This window comes from Halichoerus grypus, chromosome 14, assembly GCF_964656455.1.
Source record: "Halichoerus grypus chromosome 14, mHalGry1.hap1.1, whole genome shotgun sequence".
In the NCBI taxonomy this organism is placed as follows: Eukaryota; Metazoa; Chordata; class Mammalia; order Carnivora; family Phocidae; genus Halichoerus; species Halichoerus grypus.
In genome coordinates, this window is record NC_135725.1 from 3,109,978 (window position 1) to 3,137,611 (window position 27,634).

General features: G+C 56.4%; 1 long non-coding RNA gene across 1 annotated transcript; it reads left to right on the plus strand.

The window, feature by feature from the left end:
* Positions 1-19,294: 19,294 nt before the first annotated feature.
* Positions 19,295-25,942, plus strand: LOC118524750 (uncharacterized). Its single transcript, XR_013443979.1, has 3 exons — positions 19,295-19,578; positions 19,820-19,973; positions 23,632-25,942. It is a non-coding gene; the product is annotated as an uncharacterized LOC118524750 (long non-coding RNA).
* Positions 25,943-27,634: the final 1,692 nt, after the last annotated feature.

The following is a 27,634-nucleotide window of genomic DNA, read 5'->3' on the forward strand; positions in this document are numbered from 1 at the left end:
TGTCTATCACGTGACCTGGTCAGAGCCCAGTCTGCACACTCTGGGCTCCAAGCTTTGATGCTTTTTTAAGGCTCAGTGCAAACGGCTGCTTTTAAAAACACAGGGTTAATAATTCTCCAAGCTGGGAGCCAGGACTTGCAGCCCGGGGAGGGGTGACTTTGTGTTGGGGTGTCTGCCGTGACATCTGGCCCTTGGCAAGGTTTCCAGGACATGCAGCAAAAATGCTGGGATTCTGACAATCTCCACAGCTGTGGGGAAGGCAGCCCACTGTGTTCTGGGGTCCTCGACCCTCACAGCTCGCTCTGGACGAGCTACTGGGGCAGGGGTTCTAGGGCCAGGCCCGCCCCCTCGCCTTGGATCTGGTACCCTGCTGCATCAGTCCCTTCTCTGGGCCTCTGTCATCTTCTTGCTCAGGGTCGTGTGTGTAGCACTTCCCTTTGGCCCCCAGCACCGGGGAGATGGCCGATTTAAGCATCTCCCCCAACAAGTCCACCTTGTCAGTAATAATCATGGCCCCACGAGCAGCCAGACATCATGCTGGATGCTCTCAGTCTGGTCAGCAGATGCCTCCCGGGCTCTATGGACTGGCCCTGAGCTTCGGGGGCCTGCGGGCCCTTCCCCCAGGCTTCCTTCTTGTTCTTTCACTCTGTCCCGGCTCCCTGTGGCTATTCCTGATGGCACATCTTCAGTGATGGACAAGCCTCCCTGTGGTCCTCTGCTGGGTGTGGGCCCCATGGAGGCAGGAGAGTGAGCACAGATCATGTGAGCTCTGGGGGGGGGGGGGGCGCACCGGAGAGCCCACCCCAGCTCTGGGAAGCTTCTCGGACACATGGCTCTTCTTCTCTGAACAGCGTTTCCCCTCCAGGGAGTGATGCACCATCCCAGGGAGAGTGCCTAGGGTCTGGCTCACCACGGGCACTCAAGAAATGCCTGTTAGTGTCACCGTCAGGACACCGAGGCCTGGGAGGTGTGCTGGTTATACTCCGAGCAATTTGCTGGGCTCAGGGATGCCCCTGAGCCTACAGGGAAGTCGGTGCGGGGGGAGGGGGGAGATGAATCATCTTTTATCTTAGAGAACCCCGGGATGCTGTTTCTGCTGGTGATTATGGGAGCGGAGTTAGGGGTCAGGAGGAAAGGGGGTGGTTTTGCCTTCCAGGCAGTTGTCTACTCCCCGATGGTAGCAGGGAGGCAGGATTAACTCTCCTTGGCAAGAAACAAGTAACTCTCAGCCTTGGACAGTGGGCTTGGAGAGAGGGTGACGTTACAGCTATTGCTATGAGAAAGCACCGGCGTTCCCCGCCGACCCGGAATCCAGCGCGGTGAGGTACAGCCCCGCGGGCACCGCCGTCTTCCCGTGGAAATGCGCTGCTTCTGGGGACGTGGGGATGGAAGGCAAAGCTGTGGAGAGAGGACCGGGGTGTCCCAGGTTCAGGATCCTGTCCCCAAACACACAGGCCTCCATGTGGAAAAAGAGGTGCCCGTGCGGTGCACGGCCTCGGACACTAGGATGGACAGTGCGGGACTATCAGAGCGTCGTGCGGGGTGGCCGGCATCGGCCCCACACCTGGACAGACCGGCCTGGGCAGGGGTGCTGAGGCCAGGGTCTTCTCCGGTGGGGGCAGGACGGGGCCGGGGCCCTGCCCGAGTTCCCGGGGAGGCCGAGGCAGCAGCGTGTCTCAGCTCCTGCGTGTCCCCCACGCGGGAGGGCGGGATCTGTGGGACACGGTGTAAGGTGCTCGGTGAGGGGCTAACCTCTGTCTCCGCTGGGGTGGAAACTACTCAACAGTGTCCTTGGGATATAAAAAGTGCACATTGGGATCTCAGCTTTGCATTTATAAAACGCAAAAGAACTGAGTCACTGGGGATGATGTTTCAAGGCACCCTGTAAATCCCGCAATCAGTGTGGGAAGGTATTTTCAATAAACACCTAGCTCGGGATTGCTCTGTATCTCCATCCTGAATGCACGAAGGATACTTTCATTTCAGGGGAGTAAGATCGGTCTTGTACACAAAGCTGTGAAAATTCTTTTGAGGACTGCGGGTTATTGAGGAAGGCGCTGGCTTTAGCTGAAACTTCACCAGTTATGTTGGATCATTTTGGGGATCATCCTGTAAATTAATTCTTCACGACCCACTTTCCCTTCGGACCTGGTGGGGAAACAGTGGTCAAATATTTGTTGAGAGGTCACAATGCTCAGCGGGCCAGTAGGTCTGTCTTGTCTTTTGTGGTGGGAGGATGCTTTGTCCACAACATGTCCTTCCCGCAAGTGGGGCGGGGGATTGTTGCTGCCACTATAAGTTTGAACGGTGTAGGCGGGGCCTTGTTGGCACCCCTTTTCCTCAGTCTCCTGTCCGAGGGAGGTTGGCACCCGTCAGAGAGCTCACTCCGACTCCAGCTCATCTATGCAGGGGTGAGCTCGCGGAGACAGCGGAGCAGGGGCTCGGGGCCCGGTCATGCCGACCCCTGAGTGGGGGCACTGGGTTCCGGGTTGTTCCTCAGGGCTCCAAGGTGCAGGCAGAAGGGGAGAGGCCGGGGGCTGCCAGGGATACCCCCCCGCCCCGCCCCAGGACCACACAAAAAAAAACAAGTGGTGCAAACAAGACAGATGTCTCCCAAGGCTGCATCTGAAGGACGAAACTGTGTGACCTGGGGTTCAAGCTCTGGGGGGATCAGAGATGGCTTCTTTCTGGCAAAGTCAGGACCCTTGGGGGCAGAGGTTCTCAACCGGGGCAGCTTTGCCCCCTGGAGACACTTGGTAGGGTCTGGAGACACGTTTGGTTGTCACAACTCATGTGAGGCCAGAAACACGGCCAAGGGTCCCGCAGGGCACGGGCGGCGCATGCAGCATCACTGGGCCCCAGTGTCCGCGGTGCTGAGATTGAGAGGCTCCGCCCTGAGCAGTGGCCTGGGGGGCTGGTTCTCCGTAGAGGCTGGGTGAGTTTCCATGTGGCCAGGCCTCCAGGCCAGGGTCCCCGGGGGCGAGAATGGGAGCTCTCGGTGTGTCTCCAAGGGTCCCGGGGTTGGCTTAGCAGTGGAGCAGCCACCTGTCCTCTGGCAGCTCCCCACGCCCTCAGAGATGGGACCCCAAGCCCAGTGGTGAGAGCTCCAGATACACCAAGGATGCGGGCCTACACGAGGGGGCTGGGCCAGGGACTCGGGGATGGAGGAAGACCCCTTGGTGTGTCCCACTCCAGCTGCTTGTCTGCTGGGGACCTAACCCCAGAACTCGGTGACCTGAGATGGTGTGCTGGATCTCGTGATCAGCGTGGGTCAGGGACTCAGGCGGGGCTTCGCTGGGTGATTCCTCACCCCAGGAAGCTGGTGGGGGAGGCTGCACGCTCGGCCAGGCTAAGGTCAGGGCTCGGGGGACTCCCGCACTCCTCCTGTGCCTCAGGTTTCCCCAGAGGGTCCCCTGAGATGGGAAGAGAATGCAGCCGTTTCCTGATGCTTGAACCAGAGGCCAATCACATCCTCCGATCACATCCTGCCTCATCTGCCACACTTGATTGGTTAAAGTAGACCGGGAGCCACCTAGATTTGGGGGGCGGGGGGTGCCATGCCCAGCCCTCTAGGGGGTGCAGGTCAAAGACACTGCAGCTGTCTTTAACCCCTCGTACTCCAGCTTCACGGCGAATGGAATGAGCAGTGTGCCAGAGGCAGGAAAGCGTGGGGACTGAGCGGCAGGCTCTCCCGTCCTTGTCCGGGACAGATGCATCCGAGGAAAGTAGCCCCAGGACAGACACTTTCTCACCGCGAGTGGCCAGACCATTCTTCTTCTCCGGTCACCCTCAGCCCCCTGCCCCACATGAGGGCATGATTTCCGGGCTCCAGAAGAGCGGCAGAGTAGGAGTCCCCACAGTCCCCAGAGATGCGCTTGCTGCTGAGACTGTGCCCGCCGAGTGTCCGCAGGACGAGATTGGTTCTGCCCGAGGCTGCAGCGGGGAGCGTGGAGGAAGGGAGCCAGTCCGAGAACATGCGAGCCCTGCACCTGCCTCCTCGTGGGCAACGGGACTGCAGAGAGGACCCATGGGGACTGAGTGATGGCCCCAGGGGACAGCCGGCCGGAACGGGGAGGGCCCTGCCAGCCGGGTGTACCATCACCGTCTCTGTTTTGGTGTAGATGCCAACAGGTTCCTGTTCAGCCTCCCGAGTGAAGTGTGTGCAACAGAGTTCGAAGTGTGTCAACAGTGGATGCCCCTCGGAGGACGACCCTGTGGCCCTCGGGCTTCTCACTCACGCGGGTCCGGTGACTCCAGTCTCTGCTCTGGGGCTCCTCTCCCGTCCCCCGCCCCGTTGCACCAGCCTTGCTCCTGATCCCCGCACCCACGAGCTGCACTCTCCCGACAGACCCATCCTGGGTGTAGACCCCCCCTCTGGTCATTTCAATCACTACCACTTGTACCAACACGTCTCCGCGCGCCTGGAAATCCCAGGCAGAGAGTGTCCCAGGCACGCAAAGACGGCCGCTGAGCTGGCCGAGGCTTCCAGAGTTATCCACACTCAGGAGGACCAGGGATGTGCGGGGACGGCTGTGGGAGACAGGCCCCCCTCGCAACGGCCTCGAAAATCATCCTATGTCCTGTGGCATTTCCTTGCAGTGCACAACCCCCCTGTTCCTCCTTGGGTGTCCGTGATAATGGCTGTGGCTTGGCGGACAAGCGCGCCCGGGGCTGAATCCTGTGGCAGGTGCTCTGTTTACTTCAGCTGTTTTCTCCCCCTCCCTCCGTGGAAGCACAGCAGAGACAGTGGATTTATTTGCTCTCAGGATACCGAAGAACTCAGGCACAAAACACCTTCCCTTGTGTGCGGTCTTGTGGACTTATTTGTCTGTTTCCACAGAATATGTGTTCTACCGAAAAGGAAATCCAAGAACCGGCCCCGGGGGAATACTGGGAAGTGAAGCCGCGTGCGCCTTCCCGAACTTGCAGGAGGGGAGGGGTGCTGCTTCTGTGGGACCTGCTCAGCGCGGCTCCCGGCGCCCCGTGCCCCAGCCTCCACCTGCCTGGGGGCCGCCCCAGAGAGCCACACACACCAGGGCGACGCAAGGGGAGGCGGGAGGTTCTGTCCAGTCTTGGGGGCACCTTTGAATCGCCTTTTCCCTGCCAACGGCCTCCCGCCCAAAGTGCTGTGGTGCAGGACAGTGGCCAGAGATGGGCCCCCACGCGGCCCGGGGGTGTGAGCTGGCAGACCTGTGGCCACCACTCTTCCGTCGCCATACTTGGGGGGCAGCTGGGGCTGAAGGGGTTAACGCAGGGTGCTCTCAGGATTGGCCAGCGTCCAGAGCCAGGCGCCGAGTCCAGCCATTGTAACCCTGACCACACTTGAATTCACTCTCAACCTCTGGGCTGGAGCTTGGGCACCACTTTGTTCAGATTTTCGGGGTGATCCCCAAGCACCCGCTGCCCCTGGCGGATGGAGGTGACACGTGGAAGACCTCAGGCTGGCCCTGCCGAGGTACCTCCTTGGGGTTTGGCGACCCCAGTTCCGACTGGCCACTCAGGGCACCCAAGGGTGACAGGGTGGTGGGATGGTCTGGGGGCATGTGAATTTGGAGTTTGTCCTCAGGTCCGTTCTCACAAAAAAAACACAACACAAAGCACAACACAATTCAGAGAACCTGGGGAGATGGCCAGGCCTTTGCGCTCCTTTGTCTCTGGAGGTTTGTGCTTCTGAGCCCCAGAACGGGCCTGCTCTGAGTCTTACCTGGAAAAGTCTGAACTCATGGTGGGGTTCTGTTAATTCATCCTGAGGGAGTGGGAGGGGGGAACATAGAGTGAGAGCCTCTGCTTGGGGGCAGACCCAGGGGGCCAGGGGGCCAGGGAGAGAGCCCACGGTGGGGCAGGGACTGTTACAAGGGATCCTGGAAAGGGCAGGGTTTCATGGGGTTCAGGAGCTTGGATGGCAGGCTCCCAGCCCAGGCCCACGGCTGTCCCCACGCAGGCTTGGGCAACGGGGCGAGGTGTCCACTGTGACTGCTGGCGCCAACTGGTGCTCACAGGACCTGCCCCTAATGTTCCCAATTGCTTAGGACTCCAGGGACTGTGTACTTCCTGAGGCGAAGTGTTTGGTTGTGTCCGGTGAGGCTGAGCAAACACCTCCTCGCACGCTCCATGACCCAGCCATCCCGTTCCTCGATGCACACTCGAGAGAAATTAGCACGTGTACTCACCAAAAAACATGAACAAAAGGACAAACACACTGTGGTCCAACCACCACGGAACAGTATTCAGCCATACAGAGGAGGACGGCTGGCACCTGCTACGGCATGGATGAGCCTCAGACACGTCATGCGCGGGGACAGAAACCAGAGTCAGGCTGCCTGGTCTACCACTCCGTTCACGCTGACTACCCAGAGCAGGGGGCTTCATGGACAGGACACAGAGGGTGGCCGGCCCGGGGCGGGGGCTGGGGCTCGGGATGATGCACTGCATGGAGCTGATGGTTGTACCAAATGGCACGGAATTCCTCACTTTGAAACGACTGGTTTTATGTGGCGTGAATTTCACCTAAATGAAATTTGTAAAAACAGTTCTAAAGAAAAAGCTTGCGCTTGGCTGCTTTACCCATAGCAGTCCCAAACCAGAGATGACGCGAACGTCCACCAGTCCCAGCACGAAGTGCGCTTTATCCACACGCTGGCATTCTACCCGCGAGGGCAACAGATGCTTGTTCAGTCTCGGTGGATTCTCGCGAGCTGGGACGTGGAGCGCGTACACCGTGGGAGTCCGTGCCTGTGAAGGTCAAGGACACACCGCCTCAACCTACGGCAGCGGAATCAGAAGAGTGGGGGTCTCTGGAGGGAATTTCCGGCGGGTGAAATGCTCCCTGTGTCAGTGTGGGGCGGTGACCTGAGTGTATACAGTCGTCAGGACGAATCGAGCCGCGTCCTTACCACGAGGGCTCCGTGCTGCATGTAAATGATACTCCAGCAAAAATCCCCATCCGAAGAAGGGGACTGGATGGATCCAGAGAAATGGAAGCAGCCGCCGTTGGAGGCGGACTCACCAGCTGCAGCCGGCTGGACGCTCACTCGCTGCTGCCCTGGCCCCCGCTTCTCTGCGGGCAGCAACTCCCGCGGCCCTCGGCCTCCTCTGCCTGCACACAGCTCCGTCATTACCTGCTAGGCGCATCTGCCCCCAGCAGGTTTGAGAGCCCTCGGGGGCAGGACTGGGGCTCACTCCCTGGGTGGGGGTGTCCATGGCCTGGTGGTGTCGGGCCACGGATGCAGTGGGGGTCCTCGTGCTCAGTGACCTCGGGGGTCCCTGCCAGAGGTGGCCGGCAACCAGACTGCTCGGCCTCCGCCCATATGCCCACAGGAGCCCGGAGGAGGTGTCTGGACCTGATCCTAAGGCCTCTGTCCATGGGCAGTGGCTTCCTGGCCTCACTTAGCCAAGTACCACCACCTAACTGTAGGACGTGTTCTCGCCTACAGCCGCCCAACGTGCTAAGACCCTGACCCCAGGAGGGCTCCCACGGGACCCTTGGGCCCACTCCAGGCTTTGGGGCAGGCCTCTGGAAGCCTGGACAAGTGTCTCCCTGACTTTCCTGGACGCCCGGCCCTGTGAGCATGCAGACTGTGACTCAGAGGGCCTGGGGGTAGGGGTGGTGGGGTTGGTGCTGATGCTCTGCCCTCTGAGTTTGGGAGTCTGGAAGGTCTGGCAGGAAACGACACATCTGGGTAACAAATGGGGAACATGCATGTTAGATACATACCGTGAACCAGCTTCTGCATGCAGGAGCATACCTGAAACCGAGGCCCGCAACCCAGCCAACAGGGGCTCCGGGTCACATACGTGGGGCGGGCTCCCACGCTCCAGGCTCTGAGCGCTCTCCCCATCAAACCCCTGCCCCCCACTCTACCCAGAGCTTCTGCATCTCGCTGTGTGTCTGGAGCCCTGCGGGGGGCCCATGTAGCTCCCCCCGCCCCCAGCTGGAGACAGCATGGGAAGCAGCCAGCCCTGCGGGGCCAGGAACGTTCCCACTGCACCAGCCACAGTTTCCGGTGGGCTATTCTTAGACTCCTATCTTGGCCCCTTTGAAGCTCATACTGACCTAACAGTCTAGTTGGAAAGGGCGCCACCCTGGGCCTGGCTGCCTGTTCCATCCTCCACCCTGTGGAGAGTCTCCACCCAGAATCGAGGAGAGTAAATGTCCCCAGCTGGGGCCCCAGGCTGGCTTCGGTCCCTTCCAGGTCCTGGCAGGTGTCTGAGGAGCCCAGCTCCCAGGTCAGGTCCCATGGGGGTCAATGCTGGATTCTCTTTCACCTGCCAGGTGTGAGGGCCCGCTGGGGTCCTGTGGCGGCCCCAGCCCCCCTGGGTCCCCTCTGCAGCCCACACAAGGCTGAGGATGGGGTCTGTGTGGGCCTGGGCTGGCCGTGACTTTCTGAGTGCTCTGCCCATACGCTGATTCTCCCTCCAGGTTCCTGCCCTTCTTGCCCCCAGGGGAGGACTTGTGACCATACAGACAGTTGGGCCCTGCCCCAGGGTCTCGGGATTCAGTAAGTTTGGGGTTGAGCATGGGATGTCCCTGTCTTTCCTGATGCTGCAGGTCTGGGGCCCACACTCTGAGAACCGCTGGTTTGTGCAAAGGGTCTCAGAATCTGTGGGGGGGGGGCATGCCCGGTCTCCTGGCGCCTACAGGTTGTATCTGAGACTTGCGGGAGTGTGGGCTGTGGTCCCAGAGATGCCTGGGCTCCAGCTTCCTATGCATCCTTTCCTGAGAAATGACAGCAGGCTGCTTCCTTCCACCAGACCTCAGTCTTCCAATCTGCAAAATGCGTTAACTTTTGCATCTCTAGGGTTGTGACCACATAGGGACCCTGGGGCTTCCCCGTGTGTTCTCCGGGGCTGGGTCCTGACCCCAGTGTGAGCTGACAGCAGCTCCCTGGGGGAAAAACCATTTCTGGCGTTGGGGGTGAGCCCTTTGGCCGTGTGCCCCCAGCTTTGCCTGGACTGCCCTGAGCCTCAGTTGCTCTCTGGGAAGTGGGAGGCTATGTCTCTCCCGCGCTTATCCTGCTGCTCGGAGGCCCCTTGAGCTGGTAGCTTGGGAGCTTGCCAGGGTGGGGTGTTCTCTGGGACCCCTGTGAAGGCTCATGTGGTCTGAAGCCTCCTTCCAGTGCCTAAACAGGGTGAACTCAGGGCACCCCGGCCCTTCCTGAGAGCCTCCAGACCTCTGGGAGTGAATTCTGCAGAATTTCTTGGCAGGAGCACTGACCAGGAAGTACCCGGTTTGGGAGAACCGCTCGAGTTTGTTTTGGCACGTGAGGCAGCCTGGGTTTGCTTTGCCTGCTCTGGACTCCCCGCAGTCGGCTGCCTCCCTGTTTCTCTGGAACAAGGCCTTTCTGCCTGGCCCGGGCTCCCTATCCTCCCACACGGCATCCTGCAGTCTCAGATACCCGTCCTGCACATGGTAAGTGGCTGTAATTCAATCAGTGCCGAAGGGACAGAGGCCACTCACAGGGCGGGGTCCGACGTGAACCAGCCGGGCCGCCTGCTGCAGACTTCCCAGGAACCCTCCCCTCCCGGGCTACTGGCAGAGGGTTCGGGCGGTGGGGCCTCCTGGGAAAGCCTACCTTGAGTCATCCGGCTCCGGGGGCAGGGGCTGGAAGGCGGAGACCGGCGGCTCCCAGCATCAGGGCTGGGGAAGTGAAATGAAGGAGGAGAAGCCAGGTCGGATGGGTCTCTCCTCCCAGAGCGAGCTGGCCCGGGGGTGGGCGTCGGGGCACTCTGGGCTGAGGCCTGACTTCCACGAATGGAAACACTCCTCCATGAAGGGACACATCAGCTGGGTGGGGGCCTTCCCATTGTTCCCATTGTGTGAAAACCGGGGTCTGAGCTCCCGGGCCCAGCGCTCAGGCTGCCAAGTTCATCAGGACTTAGACGTGACCCTCCAACCCCAGGCTTGTTTGGGTTTACTTCGGGGCGGGAGTCCAAGGCTCTTCACGACTGGGACCCCCAGAGCCACTTGTGTCTGAGGGACATGGGCAGCTCCGTGCCCAGCTCTGCATCTGCTCCCAGCCAAGTGAGTGCCCCCAGGGCCAGCAAGAAGCCCCCCTCTGTGCCCTGAAATCCTGTTTCTAACAGAAGCTCTTTCTTCTTCACCTTCTGCAGACAGAGAAAAAGCGCCCAGGGGCTCTTGCACCTGCTCTCTCTTCTCTGCTCCTCTGTCTAGGAAGACGCCATCAGCGGCCCCGAGAGTCACGCTGCCTGCAGAGCACTCCGACCTCCAGAGACGCTGAGATTCTGTTCGGGAATCCCCGTCACCCTGTGCTTCCCATCCGCTGGGGCCACATGCACGGCAGACCGGGAGATCCAGCCCGGCGGCCCCCGGCGTGAACGCAACCACTGCTTTGTGCAGGAAGGCCAAGGCCCTTCCATGCTTATGCTCTGTGGTCCCTGGGGAATGTCTCCCTCTGGTGTCACCGAGGACAGGAGGCTTGTTTGGGGGCAGAAGCATGCCTTTGGACGTTCAGGCCCGGCTGCCGGGCCCCCTCTGCTGCTCTGACAGGTTTGGCGGGACAGCAGAGCTGGGGCTGAGGCTGGGCCAGAGGGGGACAGCGGGGCCAACTGGCCCAGGAGCCAGCAGGGCCCCAGAAATGCAGCAAAGGGGCACACATCTTCCGGTGGCGGCTGCCGGTCACGTGGGGAGGAGGGCCTCCCCGCCGGCTGCAATCACAAGACCCACCCAGCTCCTCTCTCCTGCCTCGGCTTCCCCCACCTTTGAAACGGAGATAAATAAACCTGGTAGCTAGTGTCCGTGGTCACCGTAAGCCCTGGGTGACGCAGTCCTGAGAGTCCGGCACATCCTGTGTTTGCAGCGGTCAGTAGCTGTGCCCATGGGGCGGGGGACGCTCCCTCCAGGCTCCCAATGGGGACTCACAGGCCGTCTGCCCCCATCTTCTCCCGCCCATGATCGCCAAGTGGGACTGCCCTCCCCCGTGTGTCTCTTCACAATGGAAGGACTTGTCAGTAAAACTGAGTCTCAAGCTCTCCGTAGACACGTAAGGCTGGTCTAAATTGGGAGGAAATTGGAGGGCATCCCACGGACTTTCCAGTGGCCCTCATGCCTCCAGCAGGTGCCAGAGGAGGAAACGGGAGTCCTGGTGGAATGTCAGTTACGGCGGAGAACGGAATGGCTCAGGAAGCTGGGCCTTTCCCTGGGAGAGGGGCCCAGGGGGAAAGGCAGTACGGTGGGGCTGCCGAGCCGTCAGCCGGTGAACGTCTGAGCCTGAGTCCGGCTGCTCAGTGCAGCCTCACAGGGCATGGCCGCCGTGGCGCGACTCATGGGGACACCCACGGAGGACAGGAGCAGCCTCGTGCGGGTGGTCCTACGAGGAACACGCAGGAAAGGCCAGCAACGAAGCCACCACATGGAAGAATCTTGAAAACCCCATGCCGAGTGAAAGAAGCCAGATGCAATGGGACAAACATGGAAGGATTCTATTAACAGGGAATGTCCAGAGCAGGCCAATCCGCAGCGGAAGGAGGCAGAGGAGTGGTCGCCTGGGGCTGGAGGGGGGGGGGCGTTACCGGCTAAGGGAGAAGGGGTGTCGCTTTGGGATGATGAAAATGTTCTAAAATCCAATGGCGGTGAAGGTCTCACTTCCCCGTGAATATGCTGAAAACCATGGCGTTGTGCGCTTCGAACAGGCGAATTGCATGGTAATGAATTATATCTCAGTGAAGCCGTTATCCTTAAGCAAGGAGCCTGAGACTTGATCAGCACTTGTGCGGGGCGCTGGGGACGCTCACCCTGCAGGCGCTCCGTGCAAACGGCTCTGGGCAGCCCGGGCATTGGAGCCTCGGCCTTCCGAGGTACCGGGCAGAGCAGAAACTGCTTTACTTCGGTTCAACTGCGACTCCTCACACTTGGAAGACCTTCATTAGGGCAGCACCTGGTCACACCGCACAGAGGTCCTGCAGGCTGGTCCTGCCTGCCCTGGGAGGGGCGCTGGTTCCAGGAGCACTTGACTCCTTGCCAAGCTGCCCCGACCCCTGACCGGACCCCGGGAGCACCCCACAGCTCCCCAGCAGACGCCCACAGCCCAGGGGCCCTCGAGGGGCCGTCTGTCCTGCGTGAGTTCCGAGGGCACAGACTGTCACAGGGAGAAGGGTGTCAGCAGCTTGGAACCATGGAATGTTCTGGATGCCAGCCGTCAGAGGAAGTGGTCTGAGTGCACAGAGGGGCTGACGGGGTCGGGGGCGAATGACGCCGGGGGAGTGCGGGCGATTCCTGATGGAAGGACGGCCTCAAAGCACGCAGGTGGATGAGCTGTTCCCGGGCTGTGCTGACGCTTGCCGGGCCCCTAGCTCAAGAATCCAGAGAAGGGATTGTCCTGCCAGCCACCTGCCGACTGGCTCGCCCCTGGCACGAGCATTGTCCCCCCCAGGACCAGGGCGAGGGCTGCTGACAGCTTGAAACTGACACCTCAGGCCCTGGCTCCGGGGAGGGCCTGGCGGAGGACACCGTCAAGGTCAACGTGTGCCTTTGGGCTGGAATCTGCGGATCCTCAGGGTCTAAACGGAAGCCCTCCGTGTTGCTGATGAGGGGGACTGAGGGCCATGTTTTTCTGGAAAGAGGAGAGGCGTGGCTGATGACTGGCGGGTTTTCAAACGTGGGAATGGACCCGGTGGGAAGCAGCAGGACCAGCTTGTATTTCTAGAAAGGATTATATGATAGGGTGGGAGACACCAGACGGGCGTGTCCATGGGGGCGGCGTGATCCTGTGGAGAGACCTGTGCCACAGACCCCACCAGCACTGGAGATGCCCACCCAGGGAGCCCCTTTCCCCGCCACAGCACCTGTGGCTCTGAAGTCTTCTGCCCTGCTGGTGCGGGCTGGTGCCATCAGATGCCCGGCGTGCCGGATGTGGTGCTGACAGGAGGGCCGGAGCCCGCAGTCAGCTGCCTCTCAGGGTCGGGGCTGAGTGGCCCTGAGAGCCGACCGCCTGCTGGGGAACCTGGCAGCCCCACGCTGCCACTCACGGGCGTTTGGGCCACGTGGATCTCCTTACTGGTAAGAGAGCACACATGTAAGAGATACAACACGGAAGGGCTCACTTTTGGTTCCACTGCCAAAATCACTTTGCAGTGAAATCTCCGGACTGGGTGGATGGTATCGTCAAACTTGCTAGGTCTCTCTTCTAATGTCTGTATTGGGATATGAATCATTCAGAAGCAAGGTTTTCCCACTAGAGTTTGGCTCTCAAACTGTGTGTTTGTCACTGTGTTAATGGGTTGGGAAATCAATGCAGCATGATTAATGTTTTCTTAAAAGGTGGAATAGGATGGAGGTGGGTGGGGGGATGGGGTCACTGGGGGATGGGCATTAAGGAGGGCACTTGATGGAATGAGCACTGGGTGTTATATGCAACTGATGACTCATTAAATTCTATCCTGAGATTAATAATACGCTATATGGGGACGCTTGGCTGGCTCAGTCGGTTAAGCATCTGCCTTCGGCTCAGGTCATGATCTCAAGACCCTGGGATCGAGCCCCGTGTTGGGCTCCCTGCTCAGCGGAGAGTTTGCTCCCTTCATCTGAACCCTTAACCCTACTTCATTTTTGAGACACTTATCACCACCTGGTGTGCTATCACAGGTCTGTGATTTTTGCTGTGCTCTGTCTCCATCCTTGGGTTATCACCTCTGCCTGGGATGGGATATCATCTTCTCTGCTGTCTGCTCAGCAGCTAGAACGATGTTTGGCAAAGAGTAGATGCTCAACAAATATTTGTTATTATGGAAGGATGACATTGGTAGCCATCCTTACGTCACTGAGTTGTGGGGAGGTCCAATAAAATAATCCATGCTCAATGCCCAGAACATAGCACTTGGGAAATGCTGGGCATTATAAGTGTTTTAACTTCTCTGAATCTTCAGGGTGTTCACTATTTTAAAGAATTTTAAATATGTGTTCCTGGGAAAGAAATATATCCTGCATTCCCCAAAGATCTAGAGTTTCAGGGATGAAATCCTCGTACTTTTAAAAGCTGAAACTGAAAATGTCAGCACCCAGAGAAGACTCAGATGGACTGGAGGCTCTGATGTAGTTTCCAGATGCTCTTGCCCTGGGATCCCAACAGGGAAGTCAGTGTGGTCATCATGCGTCTGTACTTGCTGTGGTTAGGAGAGCTTCGTATTTCTAAAGCAAAAGGTATTTCCAGTATGCACTGAGTATTTTCAAATCCACAAATTCCTTGGGGTCTCCTTGGCTCATTTTTAAAGTGCTGCAAATTCCCTATTTGGAAGGATTTTGGGGAAAGGAGTTCTGGATGCCAGGAGCTGCTACACATCACCAGAGAAATATTCCTCTCTCTCGTGTCAGCTTAATAATAGAAGCACTTCACATTCACACGTTCACACCAAACTGGACTCTGCAGTCATGGCCTGGTCTGGGAAGATGCGTTTTACCTGGGAAAGAGCCAGGGTAGAAATTAAGGTGCCCGGAGAATGCACCAGAGGCTTCCCGGCACACTCCTGGTGCGAACATGTGGCCTTACTCATCGCTGGGCCAAAACAGTCTTGAGATAAGCTTACCTGTGGTTCTCCTAGCTCAGGTGGGCCTCTTAGGTGTGTGTGATGGATAGAGCTCACGGCGGAGCACCAGAGTAGAACGCATCCTGAAGAGAGCATGTCTGCATCCAGCTACCTAAGTCTACGCATATTTATGTGTGTGTGTGCAAGTGTCAGCCTGGGGGACAAAATGCAGCTTTTGTTTCCACTTTGTCCTGCTAAAACTTTTGGGAAAAAAAAATTCCTCAGACATTTAGAAAAACATGCCTCCTTTTCCTTCCCTTAACTCTTTACTATTTTGTGGATGTTATTTGCCTCCTGGTCCTATTCCCCGCGCTTCACAGACACTCGGTATTGACCTCCTCCCGCGCCGGGGACCTGTGCTAAGTGCTTACATTTGTTATCACTGCTAATTCCCTTAGAAGTTCGGTGAGGTCGGTGTTATTAAGTTCACTTTACAGATGTGGACGGTGAGGCTCTCCCATGGTTCCGGGGCCAGGAAGAATGAGGTCTCTGGCACTGGAAGGCACCCCTGCAGCCCGGCTTCTGCGGGACCTTCTGGGGAAGCAGGCGGGAATTCCTGCGAGGACCCGGACAGCCCATCTGGGCCACAGGTGTATCTCCCTTTTGCAGGAAGCAGAATGCTGACACCACCTGGGAGACGGCCTCTCCCACCCCCTCTTGCCTCTTGTGTTTGAGAGCATGTCCCGGGGCTCCTGGAACCACAGCCTGGAGAGGTGATTTTGCAATTGCACCTTGGGGAATTGTGGGACGCTAGAGGCTCTTCCTGGAATTGATGTGATCTGTGTACCAATGCCAGTGCCCAGACCTGCGGGGAGGATGCGGGTACTGACGAGAGGTGCCCAGGCTCCAAGAAATCAAGGGACATCTCTCGGAACTCTGAGCCCACCAGGGACCACTCAGACCTAAGCTAGCTATGGTCCCGGGACAGATGAGCACTGTGTCTCCCAGGCCCTGGGCTTCTTTGGGGTGGGGACAAGTCCTAAGAACAATGAGGGACTGGGATTTTAGAAAGAATGAAGGAGAGTGTTCAGTCTGGCCCATGACATGGCCAACGCCTTTGACATGATGACCTGGGCTTGAGACAGTGTCTTAGAATACATCAGATATCTTCCCCAGGACTGTGTTTCAGAGGTAGGGAAGGTGGTCAGTGTGTTCATGATCGAGGGGGTACCAGGTCCTCCATCTTTCGTGGGACTGAGAGTTCCAACAACAGATCCTATACGAAGAGGTCCCTGAAGGTCACTAGGGGCAGCTGGGGAAGTCATCTCCGACAGACAGAGTAGCTTGTGCTTGCTGTGGTCTTGCTAGGACACGGTGACAGCCTGATGCATGTGAGAGCCACCTCCAGGGCACAAGACTTTCACTGGATCATTCAGGGAGATGGAAAAGACTTTCTACATTCAAGTTGTACCAATTTTATTTTTCCAAAGCCTTTGTGGACCTCTCCATCCTTGCTGCTGATCTTAGAGCATCCAGCCCCAGCCCTTGACCACCTGTCACCTCACAGGAGAAGTCAGGACAATAGCGGGTGTTGCTGGAAGACATCCTCTGTGATGGACTGAGTTGTCATGGCCTCAAGTCCTCATATTGAGGCCCAAACCCCCAGCACATCAGAATGTGACTGTGTTTGGAGACAGGGCCCTTCAAGAAGTGTTGAAGGTAGCTGAAGTCACTAGGGTGGGTCCTAATCCAACATGACTGCATCCTTATAAGCACAGGAGATCAGGACAGAGGGACAGCCACACAAGGACACGGCAGAGGACAGTCTACACTCCCGGAGAGAGGCTTCAAGGCAGATCAGCAGTGCCCACGCCTGGACCTTGGACTCCCCTCCTCCGGGCTTGGGACACAATAGATTCTGTTACTCCAGGCACCCCGTCCGTTACAGTCACCAAGCAAGCTAGTAGACCTGCCATGTCCCAAGTATAGGAGACTCCAAAGGGTCAGAGCAGAGGAAAGGATGGGCCTCCTCCCCCAGCCAGCCCTGCGAGTGCTGGGAAGGTGCCCACGTTCCTCCTTCTTTCTTTCTCCTGCAACATCCCCAGGTGGGCAGCGGCCCCAATGGCTTCTAGCTCCTTCGGGGAAGGGACCAATCTAGACGGAGAGAGAGCGTGTGGAGCTGAGGCTGAGAGCCCCTCCCAGCCTCCACAAGGTGGAAAAGACACATCAAACCAGCTGGGGAGGGGGGCGCCGACGTGCCCCCGAGCAGTGCCTGTCTCCAGGAAGGCCCTGGCCTCTGGCGGCAGACGGCCTGCGGCAGAAACACTTGAGCCGGGGCCTGGCGTCCCAGAATCTGAGGGCCCGAGCTCCAGAGTCTTTAGAAAAGCCAACAGCCGGCGCAGAGCTCTCTGCTGTGCAGGCTTCCAGCCCAGGCGTTTATGAGCGCGGCGTGGCCTGCCCGAGAATAAATAATCCCATCGGCGCTTCCAGCGGTTATGAAGCTTGAGGATCAAACTTACAAGATTTTGGGTTTTTTTTTTTTTTTTTTGGGTAACTTTCAAATCTCATCTCCAACGACTGCAGTAACAAAATCCCAGTGGGTTCTGCAGGGAATGGAGCAACGCTTTAAGTAAACAAGGTCCCCAGCTCATGTTCCAATGCTACTTGGGCCTGGGGAGGTTTTGATAGGAGAGGACTTGTACAGTCAGTCCTGAAATACAAGCTGTTTTAGAAGCTGAGAGTCAAGAGCCCCAAAGGCGCCGTTTCAATGCCTGGGAAGCCCTCCGGGGCGTCTGTCTCGAGGGCCACGGGCCACCAGCACCACCCCTGGGGCCGGAGCCCTGCCAGCCGCCGCGCGGCCCCTCCCGATGGCCTGTCCCCTGCACAGGCTCAGGCCAAGCTGGGGGCTACGTCCCCACAGGACAGGACCTCCCGGCTGGCTACGGGATGTGGAGGACGGCACGGCTGTCCTTGATGGCCACACTCACTCCACTCGCGTGCAGTCACACATCCAATGTCCCCGGGGCTGCAAGGCTCCAGGGTCCATCCCTCTGCCGGGGCGTCCGGGCCCCTGTGGGCATGTGACTCTAGAGATGGTGAAGCAGTGACCGCGGCGCGGGTCCTAGGGAGCACGGGTGTCCTAGGGAGTGCCGTCCACAGCCCCCCAAGGTCCCTTCCAGGCTTGACCCTCACGACGGGGAGCAGCCTTGGCGGTTGGGAGGGAAGGAGGTGACTGGCGGATGCCTTGGCCCTTTAAAAATACCGTTAGAATATCTCATTCCGAACTGAAATGCAATTTTTCCTAATTTAAAATTGAGCATTTTAAGTGTGAATTATGAGTGGAACTCCATCATAGTTTCATTTATTTGGCTCGCCAGGATGGCAAGAGTGTTTCAGCACGGATTGCCCACGGCATCTGTTCTGCTGGGGCCCGCAGGGCAGGGAGGGTGGAGGGGGTCTGCAGCCTGGCTGGCCAGGAGGAGGAGGGCATGGCCTCCGGAGGTTTGGTGGAGGCTGGGCTCTGTCCCATCAGTTCGAGAGAGGGCTGGGGACAAGGGCTGTGTGGGGATTTGAGGGTCACGGTGATCTTTGCAGGAGGCCCGAGGTTGCCGACGGCATGCCCAGGACCTGCTTGCCCAACATTCTGATTATGATCTGGCTCTTGGGGAAAAGTAAACTCAGGAGTCCGTGGGCTGCCGAGGCTGTGGAAGGGTCCATGGCAAAGGGGAGTGCAAGAGCTCCAGGACCAGGAGGCCAGGGGCCGCCTGTGCGTGCCATGTCCCGCTGTCCCCGCTGCGGCCCCTTTGGCCCTGTTGCTGAGCATGCCTCACGGTACTTGGCTAAGAAGTGTGCATGGGGAAACTGAAGCCAGAGCACGTTTTTTTTTTTTTTTCCAGTCTTTTCCTTCAGGCTTTTGCAGAAATAACTTTCCACAGACAGGCGGGGCAAGGGACAGAGGCGTGTTTTGTGTGGAAACAATGGTTGCATTTTCCCCGGGAAACAACATCAGGTTACCAGGCAGCTTTGCTTGGCGGGGCCTCCCATGCCCGGCCTCCACTCCGGGGCTGCCTCTCTAGCACCCGGCCAGGGTCAGGCAGGAAGAGAGCAATCCCAGCAACAGCGGGAAGCCAGGAAGCCAGCTGGCCTGCTCCTACAGGTCCCCAGCTTGCCTGCGTCCCAGTCCCGATCCCAGCCACTTGGCTCCCTCCCCTGGGAGAATGTCCTCGCTGCCGGAGCCCCAGCAGCCAGAATGAGGCAGGAGGCAGGGCTGGGACACACCGTCGGGCCCCTCTCTGCCTGACAGCCGCCCTGAGGACAGACCTGAAGCTCCCCTGGGAAGGAGCGGGAGCAGGGGAGCGGGTGCTCCTCTCCCTTCTGGCTGGCCGGAGAGAGGCTTGGGAACCAGCTTTCAGTTTGCTTGCACTCGCCGAGTCCCCGCTCCTTCTCAGGTTTTCTGCCTTTACCCCAGTGATCCCTGCAGCAGAGCCTTCCCTCGGACCCTCCCTCCGGGGCCGCGCCTAGATGCAACTTCTGGGAAGGGTCTGCTCCCTTGTCCTCCCACCCCCCCCACAGGGATCTTGCGCCATTTCGCTGTTGTCCGCAGTTCAAGGCACTGCCTTCCCCGGGCAGCAACCACACAGAGGCTTCCTCTGGTTTTATTTTTTACCCCATTTATTCCCAAATCCCTCACTCCTGTGTCAGCCCCACCTCCTAGAGGCACAAGCTCTTGGGGGCCGCGTGCCTGGATGAGGTACGTGGCTGGGTGCTGTGTTGTTTGGGTCTTTCTGTTTGTCTCCAGCCCACGTGGAATGCAGGTGTAGACCCCTGTTCTCTTACTTTGCAGGCGGCCGGGGGCTGCACGCGCCCCCTCCTCTACTCCTCTGCGCACACGGCGTGCTGCTGACTGCTGGGGGTCCCGTCCCGCCCGCACGGCGCAGCGCACGGTCGGTCGGCACAAAAGCCCTCCCGCAGGTCCGTCCCGGGCCGACTTGCCGGTGATGTGCGTGTGTCCCCAGAAGTGGAATTTCCGGCCGCTCCGTGATGACACACTCAGCTTTCCCGAGCAATGCCTGGCGGCCTCAGGAGTGCTGTGCAACACACGTGAGCGTGACGGTCCCCGTGTCCCCAGACCTTCCACGGTCTGCTGGCTCACCAGCTTCTGCCAGGCCGAGGGGCGCGCAGACCCAGACCGGCACCTCACCGCCCTTGCGCTCGCGTGCGTCAGATCATATTCATATTCAAATCGATCACGATTTATATTCATTTAACTCTAGGGCCACGTAGTTTTGAAGCTGTGTCATTACATGCCGACACACTCGTTTCTTTAATATTTTACTTTTAGGTGATTGTAGAGAGACACGCAGTCGTGAGAAACAGATCCCATAGACACTTCTGTCCGTTTCCCCTGATTGTCACCTACCTACAATGCGGAATCACCCCGGAAATTTATATTTAAACAGTCTGTTGACTTTATCCAGATGTCGTCACTTTTACAGGTAAGTGTATGTGTATGTGTGCACTTAGTTCTATGCAATTTTATCCCATACACGGATTCCTGTGGCCACCGAAGGTCAAGAGGGGGGACAGGTCATCTCTGCAAGGGTCCTGCGTGCTCCATTTTATGACCCAACCCAGCCCACCACTCCTCTCTTCCATTTCTGCAATTTTGTCAGCTCAAGGGCGCTACAGAGACGGAATTCTATAGTGTGTAACGTTCTCAGATTGCTTTCCGCTCAACATAACTTTCTTGAGACCCACACCCAGATTGTTTTTGGCTCACTCCCTTTGCTCATCCATACCCACTATGTGGAGGGGCCACTGTTCACGCATCGATGGGGATCTGGGCTGTTTCTGTGGGTGTGGGCTAGTAAAGCTCTCTGCCACTCATGTGGGTGTTAGGGTCAACCTAATTTTCCATTTGTCTGAGATAAACATCCACAATACAGTTGCTGGGCAGGGTGGTAAGGACATGGTTAGCTTTCTAAGAAGTTGCCGTGTCCCATTCCAGAGCGGCCGGACCCATTTCCCTTCCCACCAGCCACAATCCCGTTGCTCCATGTCCTCACCAACATGTGGCATGATTGCGGTTTCTCCCCTTTCCCTACTTCATGGGTGTGGGGTGCACCTGTCACTGGCCCGCTTCTGCAGCGCGGACACTCTCCTCTCACACACCGGCCCCCCCCACCTTGGATCTCCAGGACTTTCTCACAGCTTTGCATTAGTGTCCCTCACTGTCTCCAAACACAGTGGCTGGAATACCTGGAGTTCCAGACAGTACCCCACGAAATTTCAAGAAAAATGCCTCAAAAGGAAGGGCTTTCTTCCCGGGGGGTGTTTGCACCACGACTAGCCACTCTGACCATGGGCGCTGGAGCCGGCTGGAGTCATGGCTCTGGACGACACCTCTCCGAAGGCTGTTGTGGGAGGGTGGACGGGACATGGGGAGTCGGCAGGACTCCCCCAATCTGGGTGCGGAACCATGCCAGCACGAACGCAGATACTTTCCTGAGTGCAGGTCGAGGGTGGGTCGAAGAGAAGCATTGTGGTTGCATCCGGACTCTGATCCACTCTCCCTCCCGTCTGCTTTCTCTCCTCTTCTGGAGTGCCTGTGAACTGTTCTCTGGAGGGCAGCCTCTCTCCCAGGGCAGGGAGCGCAAACGGTGTCCTTGGCGGCTCAGAGCTGTGGGCACCCCGAGCCAGCACCCCCATGTCGGTGCCCCCGAGTCAGTGCTCCCGTGAAGCCTGAGCACGCATTCGCAGGGGCCCGTCATGTTTCCTGTCTCCTGCTCCCACAGCCGGTGGGCCTCTAGCAAGCTGGGCAAGGTGGCCCGCTAACCGGTCGCTACTCTAAGACTGAACTGGGAAGCCTAAGGCTACGGCAGGGGTTTCCTCTCCCAGAGACAGGTGTCCGTGTTAGTGTTAGACACACTGATGTAAAAACTATGAAAAAGTCCTGGAGATCCGTTCATTTTACCCATTCGACCGCAGTTTAATAACCGTAGGCACCATGTTAGAGCCTGGAAAACAGCATCGAGAGAAGCAGAGAATGGGGCTGACTTTCTCGTGTTGGGGGACTGGTGAGTGACATCCAAGGCCATAGTGGAGGTGACGGGTTCAGACAGCGCTACATGCAAGGAGGGATGCCCGGCTGGGGGTTGATTACCTGTCTATGGAGGGAACCAGAAAAGCCTCTTTTAGAGAATCATGTCCGCTCCGAGCTTTGCAAGGTGGGGAGGCACAGGCCGTGAAAAAGCGAGGGGAAACATCCCTGGCGGTGGAGAATCAAGTACCGAAACCCAATCCTGTGTCAGGGTCAGCCTTGGTCCGTCTGAGGAACAGGAAGGGATCGTTGTGCTTGGAGCCGGGGAGCCCAGAGGGGAGTAAGCAGTAGATCTAAGAAGGGGGCAGCAAGAGCTGTGTCAGAGGGAGTCCGCGTTTCCCCAAGCTCAACACAAATCCACGGGGAGCATTTGACCACGTGTTTGTGCCGCTTGGATTTGAAGGTTTTTCGGGGTTCCGTGCAGATGCAGGATGCAAGAGGGAGAAGGGAATTGGGGAGACCCGTTAGGAGCCTACTGGGGTGTTGGAAGCAGGAGACCATGTTGGCTGGGACTCACGTTAGCAATGCAGGTGGAATGAAAGGATGGGTCCGGGGCGTATTTTGGAGCTGTGGTTGATGAGACTTTCCATCCGTGAGTGAACGGAGGCCTCCAGGGCTCGGGGATGAACTAATCGAACGATGCTCTGATTTCCTGAGATGGTGAAAGCCGGGGAAGTCACAGACTTGGTGGGTGGAAATCCGGAGCTTAATTCTGCAGCAGCTGGCACGTCCATGAGGCCTGAGCTGCAGGAGGGTGCTCAGTACAGACGGCCATCAGTACCCGCATCGATGTGGGGTGTGGAGTGCTTCGGGGATGAAGATGACCACGGGGCAGTGGAGAGCGTGGATGTGAAGCCCGGTGGGGCTCCGGAACAGAGGAACGGTGTGCGGCTGGACTTGGGGCGGGGCATGGAGGTCCGGAGAGGAGGGGACAGAGCCGAGGGACATTTTAGGACATCAGCTTTCAGGATGGTGTTGTGTTGGAGGAGAGGCGATAGGAATTGGGAGCAGGAAGGATCATCACCGGAAGGCCGTAAATTGTGGTTTCAAGCCCCAGATCAGGGTGAGGTCTTCTTCCTGCCAACTTAAATATGTCTCTATCTCTCTTAGAAAATGGCAGTTACTATTGCTTTAATTATAGAAGCAATACACATTTATTATAAAATATTTGAAAAATGAAGAAAATAATAAGTCAAAATTGGACTACCCAGAAACAATAATTAGTAATATTGGATGTCTTTTCTGGTTCCCTCCGTAGACAGGTAATATGTTGTGCAACGTATTTATAACTTTTATTATATAATGCTTTGTCGTGGTTTTTAACCCCAATACATGGTGTATATTTTCCTACATCATTACACGCTCTTCCAGAAAATACTAGTCGGTGGTGTCATCATCTTTCTTAGAGTTTAAGAAGGGGAAACTCAGAGCTGCTCTGTGACGTGTGAAGGCTGCCACGTTCACGGCACAGTGGCGAAGGAAATTGGTGTTTCTACGGCTGTTGTAAATATGAGTATGTCCCCTGCACACAAGCTAAGCGAGCCGGCACCGTACGGGAGAAGACAGGCAGAGCCTTGCGATTTAATGGGATGCATTTCATGATTAATAACATATGGTTTTATTAGCTAGGTTTGACCAGGGAAACAGAACTGCTTGGAATGAGATAGAATAAGGGGTGTGTGTGTGTCCATTGCTGGTGCTTGGCCTGATGTCACCGCAGGTCTGCTTGAAGAACAGCTACACACACAATGGGAGAGAACAAGGCACAGCAGAGCCTCTGGGGGGATGCTCGGGGGCCCCTAAGCACAAGCTGGGCCCACGAGGATGACGTGGACACCCACGCCTCTCTTACTGCATCTGACCCCAAGGACCGGCCGAGGAAACCGCTGTGCTCTGCTGTGAGCCTGTCCAATTACCTAGCTCAGCACTCTGGGAAACTCAGGGGCAGATGGCAAAATATGTGTGACTCAGTATAATGTAATCTGGGAGGCAAGGGGGAGCACTGAATGTTTAAGATTCCCCATTTAAGAGGACGATTTTGCTTCATTCTGCAGGACTGATTAATCTGTAGGGTTCAGACTGATTGATATTCTTGGCACAATGAAGAGCTGAGCCCTTCCAGCGATGTGGCTGCTGGAGCGTCCTGTGAGGTTCATCCACGTGAAGGGTGAGGAGGAATGCCTCGGCAGCAGGCAGACGAACAAAGTCACCTCCATGCGGAGATGTGAGTGACTGCAGATTTCTAGAGAGGACATGGGGAGTAGAAGTGTAGCTGGAACCTGTGTCCAGTTGGCAGGTAACTGGGTGAGGGCGCCGTGGGGTCTTCCAATGAGCCAGTGCGCCGGGAAGAGCATCCACGGGGCCTTTCAGAAAACATTACCTGAATGGACAATCTAGTCACGGGCTTCATCCGAGTAACCAGGCTGCAGCGGTCATCTGCACGAGGGGACGGTGGTGAGGATGGTGCGGGCACCTGACCACGGGGTCCACGCTCCCACCCGCCCCGCTGTCAAGGCCGTGCAGGTGGGTGGTGCAAAACCATGCAGCTGTCCAGAATCGGGAGATTAGGGACGCAGGGGAGGGGCGTGGGCTCCGACAGGAACTGGTGAGCTCAACACTCACTGGGGAAAGACAATAGGTATTGTCTACATTTTACAAAGCAAGAAAGAGTTTTCAGTAGCCTATTTAAAGTTATAAATGTGACCACAGGCAAGACTAAAACTACCCCAACCCTTGAGGAAACACATAGGCGCACACACAGACATCGGACGATGTCGAGTGCTGTCTCACCCAGATTTTGGTGAAAAAGAAATGCGCGTAGCCGTTGAATATCTAAAGAGACTCGGATCTGCATTTATATTTAAGCAGCTGGAAATCAAAGACACGTGATCCAGTGTGGGTGGGATATAACTCAGGGCATTCTGAGATAGCTGTCAAATGGAAGAAGGCATGCTCCTCTAAGTCATCGGATTCCAGGAGTTAAAATACACCAGAAATATATCTGACTCGTGCAGATTCTTCTCCTCCCAAAACCATGTTTCAGTGTGACAAGTTTCCCTCCATAACTGTTTGAAAAATTAACGTTCTGGGAACCGTAAAAATATCGATGTCTATGGGATTGGTTAAACAAACTGTCCTGTCCATGAGATGAATTTTAAGCCACCTTTAAAGAAAGAAAGGTGTAGATCTGTTTGTACTGATATTGATGACATAGTATTAATTATCATAGAAAGTCAAGAGTATGGATTATATATATATGTAATTATTAAATTGTATAAAGGATGTGCATATGTAAGATTTTGCATGAACATGTATTTTATAGAAGATGCAAGAAAATGTTAGTGCTGTGCTTCCTTCGGAGGAAAGGACAATTTTATCTTTCACGTTATAATCCTCTGTACCTTTTGAATTTTTGAAAATCGGCATTTACTACCGTTTTTTGTGATGTGTTTATTTAATCTCCCCCCACCTTTTTAAATTGAAATACAGTTGACACACGATGTTACATCAGTGTCAGGTGCAACACAGTGATTCAACAAGTCTGTGCATTCATTGTGCGGTGCTCCCCACGAGAGTTGTTACCACCTGTCACCGGAAAACCCATGACAGTACCATTGACTCAACTCCCTAGGCTGTGCCTTCCATTCCATGACTTACTCCATAACTGGAAACCTGGGCCTCCCTCTCCCATCCCCCACCCTCTCCCCACATGACCATCAATGTATTCTCTGTATTTATAGGACTGATTCTGTTTTGTTTATTCATTTGTTTGTTTTTTAGATTGCACATATAAGTGAAATCATACGGTATTTGTCTTTCTCTGTCTGACTTACTTCACTTAGCATAATACCCTCTAGGTCCATCCATGTTGTTGCAAATGGCAAGATACATTTTTTTATGGCTGAGTAATATTCCATATCTCTTTCTATCTTTCATCTATCTATCTATCTATCTATCTATCACATCTGTCCCCAAGTGAAATACTGCCCATGCTGTTCTACAAACCCCTTTTGCAAAGAACACTCAACTTTCCATATCTTTCAAGCGCATCTGTCTCATCCTTTTCAATGTGTGCCTGGGATTTCCAATATGGTGGTAGGAACAAACATTCTTGGAAAATCAGAAAACCTTCCTGAAACACTGGTGAACGGTGACTTTGAAATTGCTTCCCAGGGCAGAGAGGAGCTGGGTGCTGGCGCTCTGCACGGTGGGGGGGGGGTCCCAGGTGAGGGGCCTGAGCCAAGCCAAAACCCTGCTACCCGTGGTTTCCCTCTGCCCAGCAAGGACTCCAGGGAAACTCCCTCCCTGCTGCTCTCCTGGCGTTTCTCCTCCTTGTACCCCAAGCTCGTGTGTGTGTGTGTGTGTGTGTGTGTGTGTGTGTGTGTGTATGAAATAACTGCTAACCCAGTGGTAGGAAAGCCTTTCTCGGAGTCTGCCAGCCCCTGGGTGACCGGGCAGGGAGGAGACTGACTCTGAAGCCACCGACGTTATTGCTTTGAGAACAAACCTGAGGTGCTCCGTCAGCTCTGTCTGCCGTTATAGACCAGACCGCGGAGCCCACAGCACAGAACACGTGGTCATTCCTCCTGCCAGGCTGTGACCCTCAGAAGACTGACCCCACCCCGGGGCAGGGGCATCCGAGAGGAGCCCTACGGGTCACTCGTCCAGCAAGCCTGCGTTAGGGGGTTTCACACCCGTGGGTCCCTGCCACAGCTCACAGCTCTTCCCCATGAACACGGTCCTGCCTCCCCTCGGCGACCGAGGATCAGCAGTGGGCCAGGTCACAGTTCAGCAGGTCACAGCAGGTCATGGTTCCTACTGGGGTCACCCGGCCACTCTTACTAGTTCCTGCTTTTATTCTTTATCTTTGCTGTATCCAGCTCTGGAAATGAGGGCTTTTCTCAGCTCACTGACTCCGGCTTCACGTTCTGCTGGGCAGGAAGAGAGCGGGTCATGACTGGGAGTCAGGAGGACCCTGTGGCTGGGGACAAGAGGCATCGATTCCTTCCTCCCGGAGCCCTCCATGCAGATGGAGAGAAGAAGAGGGAATACGCTGCCCTGCGGGGCTCCGCATCCTTGCTGGAGGCTTCCTGAGCACGCTGGCAGGACAGATCCACCCCGCTCCCCCGAGCTCGCTTCCTGCCCCCGAAGGACTTGTGGACATGGAGGGGCCCCAGGGCAACCCTCCTGTTTGGTGGTTTCTTAATCACTTGTGCTCATGCTGATCCTTGTGTGTGGATCATGTGATAGACCTTGCTCTGAGACTTTTTTCCACTAGAAGTGTACTATGAAACTCAAAGCCTTCCTTTTTCTTTTTACCGATTGGCTAATCTGTCACAGCATGGACGGTCACGAGTCACTCATCCACCGTGCCATCGACGGGCATGCGGGGCTGCTAGGGTCTTCCTCTGCCAGGGTTGGTGTGGAGACCGTCCTCACTGACGTCTGGTAAGCACCTGCTCGTGTTTCTAGAGAGTCGATTGAGGACTAGGAGTGCAGGGCCCGAGGAGCTTAGCACCATCCCGGGAAGCGGCAGGAACTGACCTCCCCGCTCATGGCGCACGAGCTGTTTTCCTACGTTCTGACCCACATAGCTGGTTACAATAATGAAAGGTTTTGCCAACCTGCTTAATGAAAAATGACACCTCATTAATTTAAGCGGAGCTTCCGTGGGCCTGGCGAGGTTAATCATCCTGGCACGTGACCACGGGTGTTACCAATGGATCCCTTGCGAATTTGCACACCTCTCCTGTTTGCCGGATCTTTCTTATTAATTTATAGGCGTGTAGGGATCATGCCACCCACGTTGTCTCTATTCAATGCATAAGGATAGTTTTCGGTCCGGCTTTTAAAACACATTTTGTTGATTGTGTTGGAATTAGTAAAATGTTAGATTATGTTAGTTATTTAAATTTGTAAAAGTTTACATTAGAAAGACTGTGAATTTGTTTCCCACCTGGTTTCTGGGTGTCCCGGTCTGTTCAGAAAGGCCCTCTTCCTGTTTATTTCTAGAACGTAGCGCCCGTTATCTGCCCACCTCGCTGCCCCGTTTCTCGG